This window comes from Macrotis lagotis, chromosome 3 (assembly GCF_037893015.1).
Source record: "Macrotis lagotis isolate mMagLag1 chromosome 3, bilby.v1.9.chrom.fasta, whole genome shotgun sequence".
NCBI classification, from domain to species: domain Eukaryota; kingdom Metazoa; phylum Chordata; class Mammalia; order Peramelemorphia; family Peramelidae; genus Macrotis; species Macrotis lagotis.
In genome coordinates this window covers 318,474-332,826 of record NC_133660.1, presented here as the reverse complement: position 1 = coordinate 332,826, position 14,353 = coordinate 318,474, and the positions used below count along the sequence as shown (strand labels likewise).

Sequence of the window (14,353 nt, the reverse complement as noted above, 5' to 3'; positions counted from 1 at the left end):
AGTTAACAAATAGCTTTGAATGAAGCCAAGAAATAGAACAATCTATGGTGCTGCTCCAGAACGCTGCTATTGATAAGCCATAAACTTATGGTTTTCCATGAATGCAAAGAAACAATTTCTGAAAAACTAGGGTTATTCGATTTTTCCTCTTATGAAATAAAAAAGAATGAGTGTGCTTTGACTAAACTTACAAATGCCTGCAATGACAAAACCAACTGAAAGTCTTGCATTCTTTTTAAAATTTCAAGTACCAAAAGTCATTAAGAACGTTTTACAAGGCGACTGGGGGCACGGTGGATAGAGCACTTGCCCTAGAGTCAGGAGCACCTGAGTTCAAACCTCAGACACTTAGTAATTACCTACCTACCTAGCCTTGGGCCAGCCATGTAACTCCATTGCCTTGCAAAAAGAAAAAAAAGAAAGTTATACAAAATCCAGTTTGCCATTTTGAAAATATGAATGAGTAACAAAAATGATACAATTATAACAATTTCAGATCAGTCCTAATAGCACTCACATACAATTTCCTTAACTTACAAAAAATTGCCAAACAATTGAAAATCACAACAGTAACTCACAGTCAAAAAATGGAAAAAGAAAATGCAAAATGTTCATTTTTGAGAGGAGATAATCCAATGAGAAACAAAAGCTACAGCCCTGACTCTAGCACAGTACCTTCCAGAACCTGGGAGGGAAAGGAGGGAGATGTAGTTTAGACATAACCAAACACCACAGGCTAAAAAGCAATTGAACTGAGTATTTTATTTTATTTTCAGGTTTTTTGCAAGGCAAATGGGGTTAAGCGGCTTGCCCAAGGCCACACAGCTAGGTAATTATTAAGTGTCTGAGACTGGATTTGAACTCAGGTGCTCCTGACTCCAGGGCCAGTGCTTTATCCACTGCACCACCTAGCTGTCCCCTAAACTGAGCATTTTAAATAAGGGCTCCTGTTGTACTGATCTTTGTCAATTGCCCAAGACCCCAACCCACAGCTGTTTCTGAGTTACCATATACCAGATATACTTTCAAGAATTAGGATGGATTCATGCTAGCATATTTTTGCTGCCTGAGAAAATTCCTGATGCCATATGTCTTTGTCATCATCAAAAGGCATTTATTCAACACTCAGGTGCATTTTACAAAACTGCTCTGATGGCTACTATGCTTAGGAACATCAAAGAAAAACAAAAGAGAACATAAGTGTCCTCAAGTCCAACTCCATCATTTTGCATATGAAAATAATGGGGTCTGAGTTCACATGTTCTGCCCATTGTCGTATACATAGTGATTATCAGAGATGTGATTTGAATCCAGATCTTCAGATTTTCTATTGTACTATAGTATCTCCTTGAAATAAAGACAAGATATGCTATACCTGAGAGAATATGCAGGCCGTGTGTTCTAACCTACCTATTTGACTGAAGAAGAAATGTGTGCTCAGAAAGGCTATAAGACTTATCCAAGGATATAAATCATTTCCATTCAGTCTTCTCATGTCCACCTCCCCAATGTCTCATCAGGCAGCCAATATCCAATTTCTGGCCTTTGTTATTTCTTGCCTGGACTACTGCAGCAGTCCTCTCATTTATCGCCCCACTCCAATCCACCCCCCCTTATAGTTATCAAAGGTGATTTCATAAAAGTGATGACCCCCATAGCATTCCACTATGCAATAACCTCCAAGGATATCCCTTTCTTTGGTATTTAAGGCTCTTTGTAGCCAGGTTTCCACTTACTTTTCCAGCTTTACCTCACAAGTACATTTTAGGTATTCTCCATTCAAGTACAATTGCCGTTCCAAATGTTCCTCTCATAATATTTCATGTCCTTGCCTTTGCATAGGTTGTACTCAAAGAACAGACCATGCCTCTCCACCTCCATCTCTTATAATCTTTCCTTCAAATATTAGTTCAAGAATGAACTTCTATAAGAGGTCTTTTCTATTCTTCCCAGCTATTAGTGGGTTCCCCCCCCCCAAAAAAAATTAGCCTGTATGCATTTGGATCTCAGTGGTCATTCAATTTAACCACCAACTGAGCAGAAATTCCTTCTTACTCCTACAAAAGGTTATATAGCCAACCTTAGATCCTGTGTTGATATATGCCTTACTTCCCAAGGTAATCCCTCCCACTTCTGGAAGGCTTGAAATGTTATGAAATTTTAGCTATTTGGCTCCCTCTCTTACTCTCATTAGTTCTAGTTCTACCATCTTGAGCCATGCTAAATAAATCCTCCCAGTCACATGCCATTTCTTTGAATGACTGCCTTCTTCACAAAGAAATCAAAGGTCCCCACACAAAAAGTCCAGCTACCATGTATGTTATATTGTCATATCTTACTGATGAGGCAGACCACTAAACTGCCCCCAATCCTGTGGCTCTTTTTCACAACTGCCTAATTATGTCTCTCTCAATTCTCAATGTTTTTAATCCAAATGTAAAGCTTTAACTTTGTCTTTTTTAAAGTGGATCAAAGGAAGGCACTGATAATGAAATCAAGTAGAATAGAGTCAAGGAAAGATCCCTAGGGCATTATACTGAAAATCTCTATTGGTCACAGATCTTCAGGCTTATCTATAGTATTCAATTCAACTTAATCATTCTCAAATCTGTCAACCTGTCCTATTAGTTAGCCTACATTTCTTCATCTTATCCCCTAGGATATTATGAGTGGAGAGATGGGGCACTTTAGAAAGAACAGCCCCAAGGTCATTGTCCCTCCATCCAGAAGCAAGTAGAGGGGAAAGTAAAGTATAAGAAGAATGGAAAGGTTGGGAGCAGCCAGGTTGTAAGGAGCTTTAAAGACCAAACAGAATTTTATCGTGGGTCCTGGAGGTGACAGGGAGACCCCGGAGTTTGCTGGAGGTGGTGCTGGATATGAAAGGGTCTGACCTTTCTAGTGGGAAGGTTCCTTTGGAAGCTGAGTGGAGACTGGAGTGCAGTGAGGAAAGGCTGGAGGTGACACCTGGGTGAGTAGAGAGGAGGGACCTTGGAGCAGAACTGTTGTGAAGGTAAAAATGACCAACTTTGGGCATCTCCTTCCATGAAATACCTCCTCCTTCTTCCCCACCCAACTTCTCAGGCATTCAAATTTGATCTCAGACATTAGACACTTACCTAGCTGTGTGACTCTGAGCAAGTCAAACACTTAGCCTCAATTGCTACCCCCCCCAAAATAAAAGCTAAAATAAACAGTTCACAAGTCTGCACTGTTTCTGGGGATTGCGTCCTCCCAATTTTTTCCACTGAATTATTCCCAGAAGAGTAAAAACTGAAGAGCTGCCACCAGGTAGCATTTGGTCCACAAATCCAGAGGGGTGGGTGGAATGCTCACTGGGGCCCAATAGTGAGGCTAAAGGTTAGAGGTGTCCTTCCAGTCAAGGGCGCCATCATTCTTGTCTTAATGGTTTGATTTCTTGGCTCCTGTAATTACTAAGATATCGAGTACTTCTCTCTCAGGATGGAGAAGGTACTCAGTATTCTTGAAATCTATGGATCTTTTTCTTAGAAAGCTCTATCCGGGGGGCAGAACAGAGATGGTGGCATGAAGGTAGCATGTCCTGGGAAATACTTCCCCCCAAAACTCCAAAAGCCAACAAATCATGACTCTAGCAAAAATTTAGAAGGGCAGAACCCACAGAAAGTCTTAGTGAAACATTTTCCCAGTCCAAAATATCTTAGAAGTTCTGCGGGAAAGGTGTGTTTCACCAGGACGCGGAGTTGGAGAAAGCCCTGGTCACAGCACAGCCCTGGAAAAGCTGGAAGAGACAGAATTCTGCTACACCAAGGCCAGTGAGCTTAAATGACTGGTCCAAGGTCACACAGGATCTAGGTTTCAAGTGTCTGAAATCATATTTGAACTCAGGTCCTCCTGACTCCAGGGTCAATGCTCTATCCACTGAACCACCTAGCAATAGATCTCTTGTGAATACCCATTTAAGGCTGTGCTTTGAGAATCTCAGCATGATTAAGCTGCATAGGTTATATGCATTATTAAACTTCATTTCCTATCATTGACTTTTCAGATTAAAGTATTAAATATCACATCTAAAACTAATAGTTGAACATCACTTGGGTGCATATTACTTAAGGAATGGGGTCTAATATCAGTTGGACACATGGCTCCCGGAAAAGGAAAATCACTATGGACAACTGTACCCCCCTAAAAAGTAAATGGGGAAAAGGTGTGTCTATGATGTTCACACCACTTCACCAAAGTAAAGATCCATTTCAAAAAGGATCCATAAAAGGGGCGGCTAGGTGGTGCAGTGGATAGAGCACCAGCCCTGGAGTCAGGAGTACCTGAGTTCAAATCTGACCTCAGACGCTTAATAATTACCTAGCTGTGTGGCCTTGGGCAAGCCACTTAACCCCATTGCCTTGCAAAAACCTAAAAATGGATCCATAAGTTCTACTTTTAATTAAATCACAGAATTGGAGCACTGGAAGAAACCTCAGAAAGTATTTTTCCTAACACATACATAACAGGAATCCCAGCTTACAATAGCAGACTACAGCCCTTTTTTGCCCTTTGTGTTGAACTTCATACACTTGACTACCTTTTACTTTAGAATTCTCTCAAATGAGACAGATGCTAGGACTTTGATTATTTATTAAAAAGAAAAGAATATTTGATTATGAATGTAGGCCTAGGTTAATCATTAGAGATTATTGAATTAAAACTACCTCCTTCATTTTGAAGAAGTTAAAATGGGAGACATAGGTAAAGTGCATTGACCAAGATCACACATCTTATAAGTAGCAGACTTGCCATTCAAAGCAAGAATTTTTTAGCTCAAATACAAGACTTTCTAACTTACAAGACTGCCTCAATGGAATTCATAATTTTGCCAACATACATCTACTCAAACATTGTAATGAATTTGACTTACTCTTTTACTAAAATAAAAACAAAGGGGATACTCACCTCAGATATCTAATTTGGGTGTTGTTGGGTTTTTGTTCTTTTTCCAACATTTTTTTCTCTTAACAGAATTATCTACATGGAGGGGAGACTTCTCTGAGGGTTCTACCCAACTACCACCAGCATCTGTGGGTGTTGGCAGCTTTAGATCCTCAATGGCAGACACAGGAAATTATGCCTAGGTGTTCTGTTCCAATCAAAATCAAGAACCACAGAGGCAGCTAGGTGTGGCACAGTGGATAGAATACCAGTACCAGAATCAGGAGGACCTGAGTTCAAATTTGACCTCAGACAATAATTCCCTAGCTGTGTGACCTTGGGCAAGGCACTTAACTGCATTGCCTTAAATAAATAAAAAATCAAGAATCAGAAGAAGTGGGAAAAAGCATACTCAAGCCACACTGCTGAGCATTCCAACACTGCTGCAGTGAGGGCAATGCCAATGGACTGGCCATGTTGTTAGAAGGCCAGAAACACACTTGCCACAAAGATTATTTTATAAAGAATTCACACAGGGCTAGCATTCACAAGGAGGTAAGAAGAGGCAATGCCTGGAAACCCTGAAGGACTCTCTCAAGAACATGAGAACAGAGTGTACAACATAGAAGACACTGGCCCAGGACTGCACAGTATGGCCTGCTCTCTGCAGAGAAAGGGCCAGGTCCTATGAAGAGGGCAGAATGGCAGCAGCTCAAAGGAGACATGACAAATACAGGTTTAGAGGGAACACCCTGGGTCGTCACATGAACAATTTGTACCCAAATTTTGGTTGACCATTCTGAGCTCATATTGGTCTGACAGCTTTGTCTCAAGTTTAATAACATCATTTTGGTAGTCTTCAAAAGAGGACAAGAACCAATCATCCATTCACAACCAACTTGCAGTTCTCTGCTCTTCTGCCCCTTCAACTGCCCTCTGTAGTTCTCTATGGTCCTCGGATTCCCTCTTCAGTTATCTCCTGCCCTCGTGCTGCCCTCTGCTCTTCTCTGATGTCTTCTTCTAATCTGTTTTCCTCAAAAAAGACTAGTGCCTTAGTGTGAGGGCTGCTGAGCCCTTTTCAAGGCTGCTTTCCACCTTTGATGTCTACCTGAGCCACCTAACTCTCACCTGTGTCCCCAAGAAGTCAGAGTAGGCACAGGGGCCACTCTGGCAAACAGTTTCAGCACTTAGGTTAAACCATGTTTAGGGTAACCGAGGGAATCTCAAACTATTTGGGGAGTTGGGGGGGTGGCATCTCCTCCAAGCTTATGAAGTATTCCACTGGTGGAATGGGTAGATAAGGATACTTTTCCCACCAACTATGAAGCCAGCTGAAGCAGATACTGGGGAGCATTTACAGCTTGGTCAGATATCAAAGATGCCATGGTCAACCACTGCATCTAGAGCCATCTCTAAGTGTCTTAACTCTGTCTTGCCACACGGGATCATGATAACTTTGGAAGAGAAAATGAAGCTGATAATTTCATGTAACTCTACCAGCCAGCACTATACCATTCATGTGTGGAACCATTGATTACAGTAAATTGAGAAAGATACCTTACCTTAGCAGTGTCCTTTCTAGGGAGGTCCATATCGACAAGAAGGTTGACATTCACATTGTCAGAGCTAGCCCAGGATTTGGGAGGTTCTGAAAGAAAGCGTGGGAGAGAAGTGTGAGACTGACTACCAGACTGGAGGTCTACAGAGTTGTTGTGCTGAGCTCCTTACTGTATGCCCATGAAATTTGGACAGCCTACCAAGGCTATGTCAGGTAACAGAACCACTTCCATTTAGAATGTCTTAGAAAGAGTCTGAAGATCGATCACCTCTTGGGAGGAGATATCACACACTGAGGTCCTTTCTCAGCTAAACTGCCGAAGATTCAAATATTGCTATGGGGAGAGTGCAGCTATGATGGACTGGGCATGATTCTAGAATGCCGGAAATATGCTTGCTGAAAAGACTCTTTTATAGAGAACTCACACAAGACAAGGACTGACAAGGGGGTCAGAAGCAGCAAGAGTTGAATACTCTGAAGGTCTCTTTTTGTGTGATTAGAACGTAGTGCCTGCTATTTTATAAGATCTGTGACCTTTAACAACTTCTAGGCCTCGATTTCCCAATATGTAAAAATACAGTGTTGGCCTATGTGATCTCAAGAGCTTTCTTCTCAATATATAAAACCTATAATCAAACCATAGGCTGGTCATTTGCACACATATCTAGCAAAAAAAAATACATTTAGGTATTTTTTAATCCACAATCAACAGGGAATTATTTCAACCACTTCAAGTCAGTAACTAGGTCCAAGAGAAATGAGTTCTTATTTTTTACAGTGATCTCTTTGCTGCTTTTTTAAAAAATGATTTATTTATTTTCACATTACTACAATAATCTAGATGGGACAGCTAACATAAACCCCCCTCCCCCAAAAGATAGAGAAGATAAAGAAACTTTAAGAAAAATGAAATGAGAGGAAAAAAGCATACTTGAGTCTGTGTTCAGTTCCTATCAGCTCTGCCTGTGGGATGGGTGGGCATTCTTTCTAAATCCATCTGAGAAGTGGCTTCAACATATTTTTTCCACAGTTGACATTAACTATATTTCCCTTCAACCTATTCTTCCACCACTCCCATTTATTCTGTTCTCTTTTGCTCTCCTTTCACCCTGTCCCTCCTCAGAAGTGTATTATGTCTGACTACCCTCTCTCATGACCTTCCTCTCTTCTCTCACCTACATCCCACCTCCCCCATCTCCCTACTCCCATTCCCTTCCTCTTTCCTCTACGGTAAGATAGAGGTCTGTTTCCTCTTGCTTGTGTATATTTACTCTCTGAGCCATTTCTGGTAAGAATGAAGGTTCACTTTCATTGCCCCTCACCTTCCCGCTTCTGTCCCACTGCAAAAGCTTTGGCTTGACTCTTTTACATGAAATATCTTAGTCTATTCTACCCCTACGTTCCTTTTCTCCCAGTCCTTTCCTTTATCACCCATTGACTCCATCTCTATACTGTATGATACCATTATCCTCAGCTCCCTCCTGTGCCTGTCTCTACACGCTCCTTCTAACAGCTCTCGTACATGAGACAGTTAACATGAATTATCACAATATCCCATGCAAGAATACAAGTAGATCATCATCTTTAAATCCCTCATAATGAGCTCTTCCTGTCCACCCTCCCTAATGCTTCATTTCAGTCCTAGACTTGAAGATCAAACTTTCTGTTCAGTTCTGGCCATTTCAACAGGAAAGTTTGAAAGGTTGCTGTTTCATTCAAAGTCCTCTTTTTCCCACTCAAAGATGATGTTCAGGAGCAGCTAGCTGGCACAGTGGATGGAGCACTGACCTTGGAGTCAGGAGGACCTGAGTTCAGATCTGGCCTCACATAATTGGTAATTGCCTAGCTGTGTGACCTTGGACAGGTCACTTAACCCCACTGCCTAGAAAAAACAAACAAAAAAGGAATAAGTCTGGGAGGGAAAGACTTTTTCGAAAAAGATGTTCAGTTTTTCTGGGTAGTTGATTCTCAGTTATAATACAAGCTATTTTGCCTTCTGAAATATCATATTCCAAACTGTTTCCAACTCCATTCTTCCCAAGGACTCCCTATGTCTGGCAATATGATCACATATCCAATGAATTGCAGGTAGGAGGATTTTCTTTTCAAAGCTCAAGACAGGAGGAAACTAATTTTTATAAACATGGTATTATTTCTCCTTTTTCTTACAGTTGTTCTTTCACAACCTAGCTTATCTGGAAATAACTTTAATATAGTTATACATGTATAACTTATATCACTTGCTAAAAGGGGAGGTGAGTGGGGCAGCTAGGAGGAGCAGTGGATAGAGCACTAGCCCTGGAGTCAGGAGTATCTGAGTTCAAATCTGGACCCAGACACTTAATAATTACCTAGCTGTGTGGCCTTGGACAAGTCACTTATCCCCACTGTTTACAAAAACTAAAATGGGAATCTTTTCAAATTGACTTTGATTACTACATTTCTTTTCGTTTATTTATTTCTTTGTTTATTTATTAACTTATTTATTATAATTATATATTTATTTATATATTATTATAATTATATATTTATTTATATTTATATTTAATTATATATTTATTTATATTTATATATTATATTTATAATTATATATTTATTATAATTTATATATTTATTAATTTATTTAATTTATAAAGATTTTATTTGAGTTTTACAATTTTTCTCCCAATCTTACTTTCCACCCCCCACCCCCCACAGAAATCAATCTGTCAGTCTTTATTTTGTTTCCATGTTGTACCTTGATCCAAAAAATTGAGTGTGATGACAAAGAAATCATATCCTTAAGGAAGAAACAAAATGTATAAGAGATAAGAAAGATCAGCCAATAAGATATCTGTTTTTTTTCTAACTTAAAGGGAATAGTCCTTGAACTTTGTTCAAACTCCACGGCACTTTATCTGGATACAGATGGTATTCTCCATTTTGCGTATAGTCCAAAATTGTCCCTGGTTGTTGCACTAATGGAACAAGCAAGTCCATCAAGGTTGAATGTCACCCCCATGATTACTGCATTTCTGAGAAGAATTAAGTTTATCATGGTTGATCATCACACAATGTACTCTCTTTCTTCCATTTAATTTTTCTGCCTTTTCTTCTCTAAACTAAGAACTGCTATAGCCAAATTTTTCCTTCCTACATTAAATCCAAATGTCGAAAGTTGCATCACCTCTGTTACTACGTCTCTGGTTAGGTGATGGGATACATTTATTTATAGTTTTCTGATACATTTTATATTTGTTCCTTTGTTTTACAGGTATATGTAAAGATAATTTTTTTAGAATTTTTTTTTTGCAAGGCAAATGGGGTTAAGTGGCTTGCCCAAGGCCACATAGCTAGGTAATTATTAAGTGTTTGAGATCGGATTTGAACTCAGGTACTCCTGACTCCAGGGCCGGTGCTTTATCCACTACACCACCTAGCTTCCCCTAAAAGATAATTTTTAACATTTATTATTTAATGACTTCTTTCAAATTACATGCAAAGAAGAATTTTAATATTCATTTCTGTAGAATATTTTTTAACTATTACCTTTAAATTTTAGAAAAGGTATCTTATGTAATTTTGCTTTCTCTTATGTTTTATTTTTCCTTTAGGATATGATTTCTCTCTCAATACATTCAATTTTTATCAATGTATAGCATGGAAGCAATGTAAAGACTATCAGACGGTCTTCTGTGGGGAGTAAGGGGCGGGAAGTGAGATTGGGGAAAATTATAAAATTCAAAAAACAATAAAAAATCGATTTTTTTTAAAAAAGAAAGGTGGTGATGTCCTTTGAAAGATAGTGGAGACGTTTAGAAGGTGGTGGGGGTATTTGAAAGGTGGCTGTGGGGGTATTCGGAAGGTGCTGTGGGTGTCCAAACAAATGGTGTGCGTGCTCAAAAGGTGTGGGAGGCCTGGGAAAGATGGTGGGCCATTGCAAAGGTGGTGAGGGGGGTTGAAAGGTGGTGGGGGCATTGCAAAGGTGAGGGACCTGGGAAAGGTAGTGGAGGTGTTGAAAAGGGGGTGGGGCATTGGAAAGGGGGTGGGGGCAATCCAAATAGGTGTCATTTACCAAAATAAGTTCAAAATGTGTACAGGATTTAGACAGAAAAAGCAATATTAAGAGCAACCTAGGAGGTCCAGGACTAGTGCACCTAAAAGACTCAATGAAAGGGGAGCAGTTTCTGACCGAGGAAGAGATGGAGAACATCATTAAAAGCCAACTGGATGATTGGGACCACATTGCATTACAAAGGTTTTCCACAAACCTTCTGCACAAAACTACTATAACCAAGATCAAAAGAAATGCAGTAAATTGGAAAACAGCATTTAGAACTAGTATTTTTGACAAAGGGCTCATTTCTAAAGAAGAGAACTGAGTCAAATCTATTTTTCCAAAAGCCATTCCCCAATTGAGAAATGGTCAAAGGATATGCAGAGGCAATTTACAGATGAGGAGATCAAAGCAATCCACAGTCATATGAAAAGTTACTCTAAATGATTATGGATTAGAGAAATGCAAAATAAAGCATTTCTGAGGAACCACCTGACATCTCTCAGACTGGCCAATAAGATCAGAGGCTGAGGGAAGGCCGGAGAAGGGAACCAAGCTGTTGCTGCTACACTGCTGGTGAGTGGCTGCGGTAGGATTTGAACTCGGCTCTCTGCACAGCACTCCCAAGAAAAAGACTCCAGTCTAAAGGGGCCGGGACAGAAGGAGGGTGCTGCCGAGAGCGGAGGAGGGAGGGGGCAGACGGTTTTAGGATGACAGATGTTGGGGGGGGGGAGTGTCAGAAAAGCCAGGGAGACAGAGAGGGGCTGCCCGGGCCAAAGGCAGGGGCCCCCCCGAGTATGGAGGCCACGATGAGGGGGGGAGGGTGCAGCGGGGAGGAGATGCGGAGGAAGACAGGATGTTGCCGAGGAAGGGGCTGAGGGGTCCGGGTAGGGCTGCCCACACCCCCGCGTCACCCCCACCAAAAGCAGGGTTTGGGAGGCCTCGGAGCCTCCGGCCTGCTTCCTCCTCCGGACATCGAAGTGGGGCCCTGAGGGGGGCAGAAAGGGGCCTCTCAGGGGCCACTTAGGGGCTGGGGCCCCTAGAATCCCTGAACTTTGCGGGGAGGCGCTCCCCAAAGACACGCTGGTTCCCAGAAGTCCTAGCGCTTTGGGGTGGGGTTCCCAAATCCTGGGGGCGCGGCTCTACGTTGCCAGGATATCTGGGTGGGGAGGGGGCGGGCTTCCCGGGAGGCAGTACTTGAAGCTGGTGGGGCTGCGGTGCCCTCAGTCTCTGCTTCCCCTGAGCCCGTCCCTCTGCGCCTCCTGGTCAGGCTTCCTCGCTGACATCCCCGAAAGGGTAAGTAGAGGCAGGCGCAGCGGAGCGGGGCTGGGGAGGCAGTGAGTGAGCAGCCCCCCACCCCATGTGTCCGGGGTTGCATTAGTGCAGGGGACACGCGCTGAAGGGTTAGGGAACCGGTTCGGAAATCTTGGGGTCAGACCTGGAGGCCCAGGTCAAGGAAGTTCCCGGGGCCGGATTCTCAGTCGCCTCTGAATCCGGGGTCCCTGAGGCAGGTGGGGAGCCGGGTGGGTGGAGTGCAGGGCTTGGGGTCTACGTGACCCAAATTCAAAGCTCTTCAGTTCTGCGGGCCTCAGTTCCCCGAGCTGTAAAGTGGAAAGGAAATCAGCGTGACTGGATGGGGTGATGTCAGAACCCGTGAACTGTAGTCCCCCATCCATGCGGGTTTCCCTTTCCCCTTCTTTCCGTACCCCCCAGGTGGGCAGCCAGGGCAGAGCCAAGATGCCCTACAAGCTGGTGATGTTGGGCAACCGTGGTGTGAGCAAGAGCGCGCAGACCCTCCACTTCCTCATGAATCGCTTCGAGGAAGAGTACGAGCCCACGCTGAGAAATGTGTACCGCGGGCAGGTGATGGTGGATGGGGAGCGCTGCCAGCTGGCCATCGTGGACATCACCGGAAGGTTCCAGGACATTCGGGAGGGCTGCATGGACTGGGGCCATGGCTTCTTCTTTGTCTACACCATCGACTCCATCAGGACCTTTGTGGACGTGAGCCTCTTCTGGGACCAGCTTCAGAAGGTCAAGGGCACGAGTCGGGTACCCATGGTGCTGGTGGCCAACAAGGTGGGCCTGGCCCACTGCCTGGTGGACTCCGCTGTGGGCCAGGAAGCAGCCAAGAGCTTGGGAGTGCCCTTTGTGGAGACCTCTGCCAAGTCCCAGCAGGGTGTGGTGAATGCCTTCCAGGAGCTGGTTTGGGAGATCCAGCAGTCCAGGATCCCCGAGATCCAGTGGCCCCTGGTCCAGGAGCCCCAAGAGCACCAGGACCTCCTCCGGGAGCTCCAGGACCTTTCCAGTTTAGAGCAGGACCAGGGCTGCACGTTGGAGGAATGCATCACCTTCTGAGCTGGTGCCCCTGGTCCCGCCCCCTTTCCCTGATCCTGCCCAAAGCCTTGTCACCTTCCTCCTTCTGCCTGTTCTATGGAATTCACAAGGGTGGGGCCCTGCTAGACTCCACTCCCAGGATGACTTCCAGAGATTTTTGGTGGGATGCATCTGCATCCACCCAGAGGCCCAGGAATCCCCGTGCTAGCCCGGGAGTGCAGGTCCAAAGGGCCTTGTGCAAGTCTCCTGTGTGAGCCAGGGTGCCAGGGATTCTGCAGCTGCCCTCTTGGGGGAGGGGGCATTGGGTCTCCCAAAGTTACTTTTCTTGGTCTAAGTTTTATGATGAATAAAGACTTTTGGGTTGTTTCCAGGTATGTTCCTCGTGGTTTCTCCAGAGCCAGTGTGCTGGGGGCAGGAAGAGCAGGAGGGCAGTGGGAGGGCCCAGGGGAGACAGCTGGGCTGGGGAGGTAGGAAGGCACGGGGACTTTAACAGGGAGACCGTGGGCTTCAGTTTCCTCAGCAGGGAGATGGCGCAATGGTTGGAATGGCTTCTCGAGTCCTACCCAGCTCTGTGTCTAATTCAGAGACTAGACTAAAACCTATGAACCCCTTGCTTCTCAGAACCTCAGTTTCTTGATCTTCAAAATGGGGCTGATGGCACTTGACCACCCAGAGTTGGGGGCTGTCAGAGGAGACATAGAGGCCAAGACTAGGCATCCCTGCATGACCTGCCTGGCTTCCCCTTCCCACTGGGCTGGCTCAGCTGCTTCAGGTCCCTGATCGAGCCCTCTTCATCCTCATTGGTGGCTCTCCTCTATCACTTCTAGTTGGGCCCTTGCTTAGCCGGGCACTCATGCTCTGCTGCGGGCAGTAGCTGATCTGGTCTCTTAAGAAAAGCCAGCTCTGCCCCCCCACCACCACCACGCCTGACATGTCTGGGGAGGGAGTGGAGGGAGCTTTGGCCCTTCTCTGCTTTCTGAGCTGAGATGCGGGGAGGTAGTCCAGGGTGTGTGGGGGACCCTTCCACTGCAGGCCAGGCTGGGTGCTTGGAAAGGGTCTCCCCATTCAAAATTTGAGGCTGAGGATTGAGGGAATGCAGCCTTTGGGGGAGGAGTCTCTCTGGGAGGATGAGAGACCAGGAGCCAGGCCCCTACTCAGCCCCAAATCTGCATCGTAGTCAGAGGCTCCCTGTCTCTGCTCCCCAACTGCCCAGCCTGGGTCTTCAGGTCTGTGCTCCTTAGAATCCACCCCCGCCATTTCAGAACCCATGGAGACGGCTGGGACACGGTCCTCCCCAGCCTCCTCTGTAAGGACAGACAGAAGCACCTCTGTTGTCACATGAGGAGCTCCTGGGGAAGGGGGGTTAGGGTCCCCAATTCTCCAGAGAAGGGGGGCCGTAGTGGGCTGAACCCTTGCCCAGGGTCACCCAGCTAGTGAGGGGCTGAGGCAGGATTAGAACTCAGGTCTTCCTGACTCAAAGCTCCATGTGCTCTCTACAGAGATCGCTCCCACACTTTTCC

At 44.6% G+C, this 14,353-nt stretch overlaps 1 pseudogene; it reads left to right on the top strand.

The window, feature by feature from the left end:
* Positions 1-10,608: 10,608 nt before the first annotated feature.
* Positions 10,609-13,153, top strand: LOC141517201 (GTPase NRas pseudogene; annotated as a pseudogene).
* Positions 13,154-14,353: the final 1,200 nt, after the last annotated feature.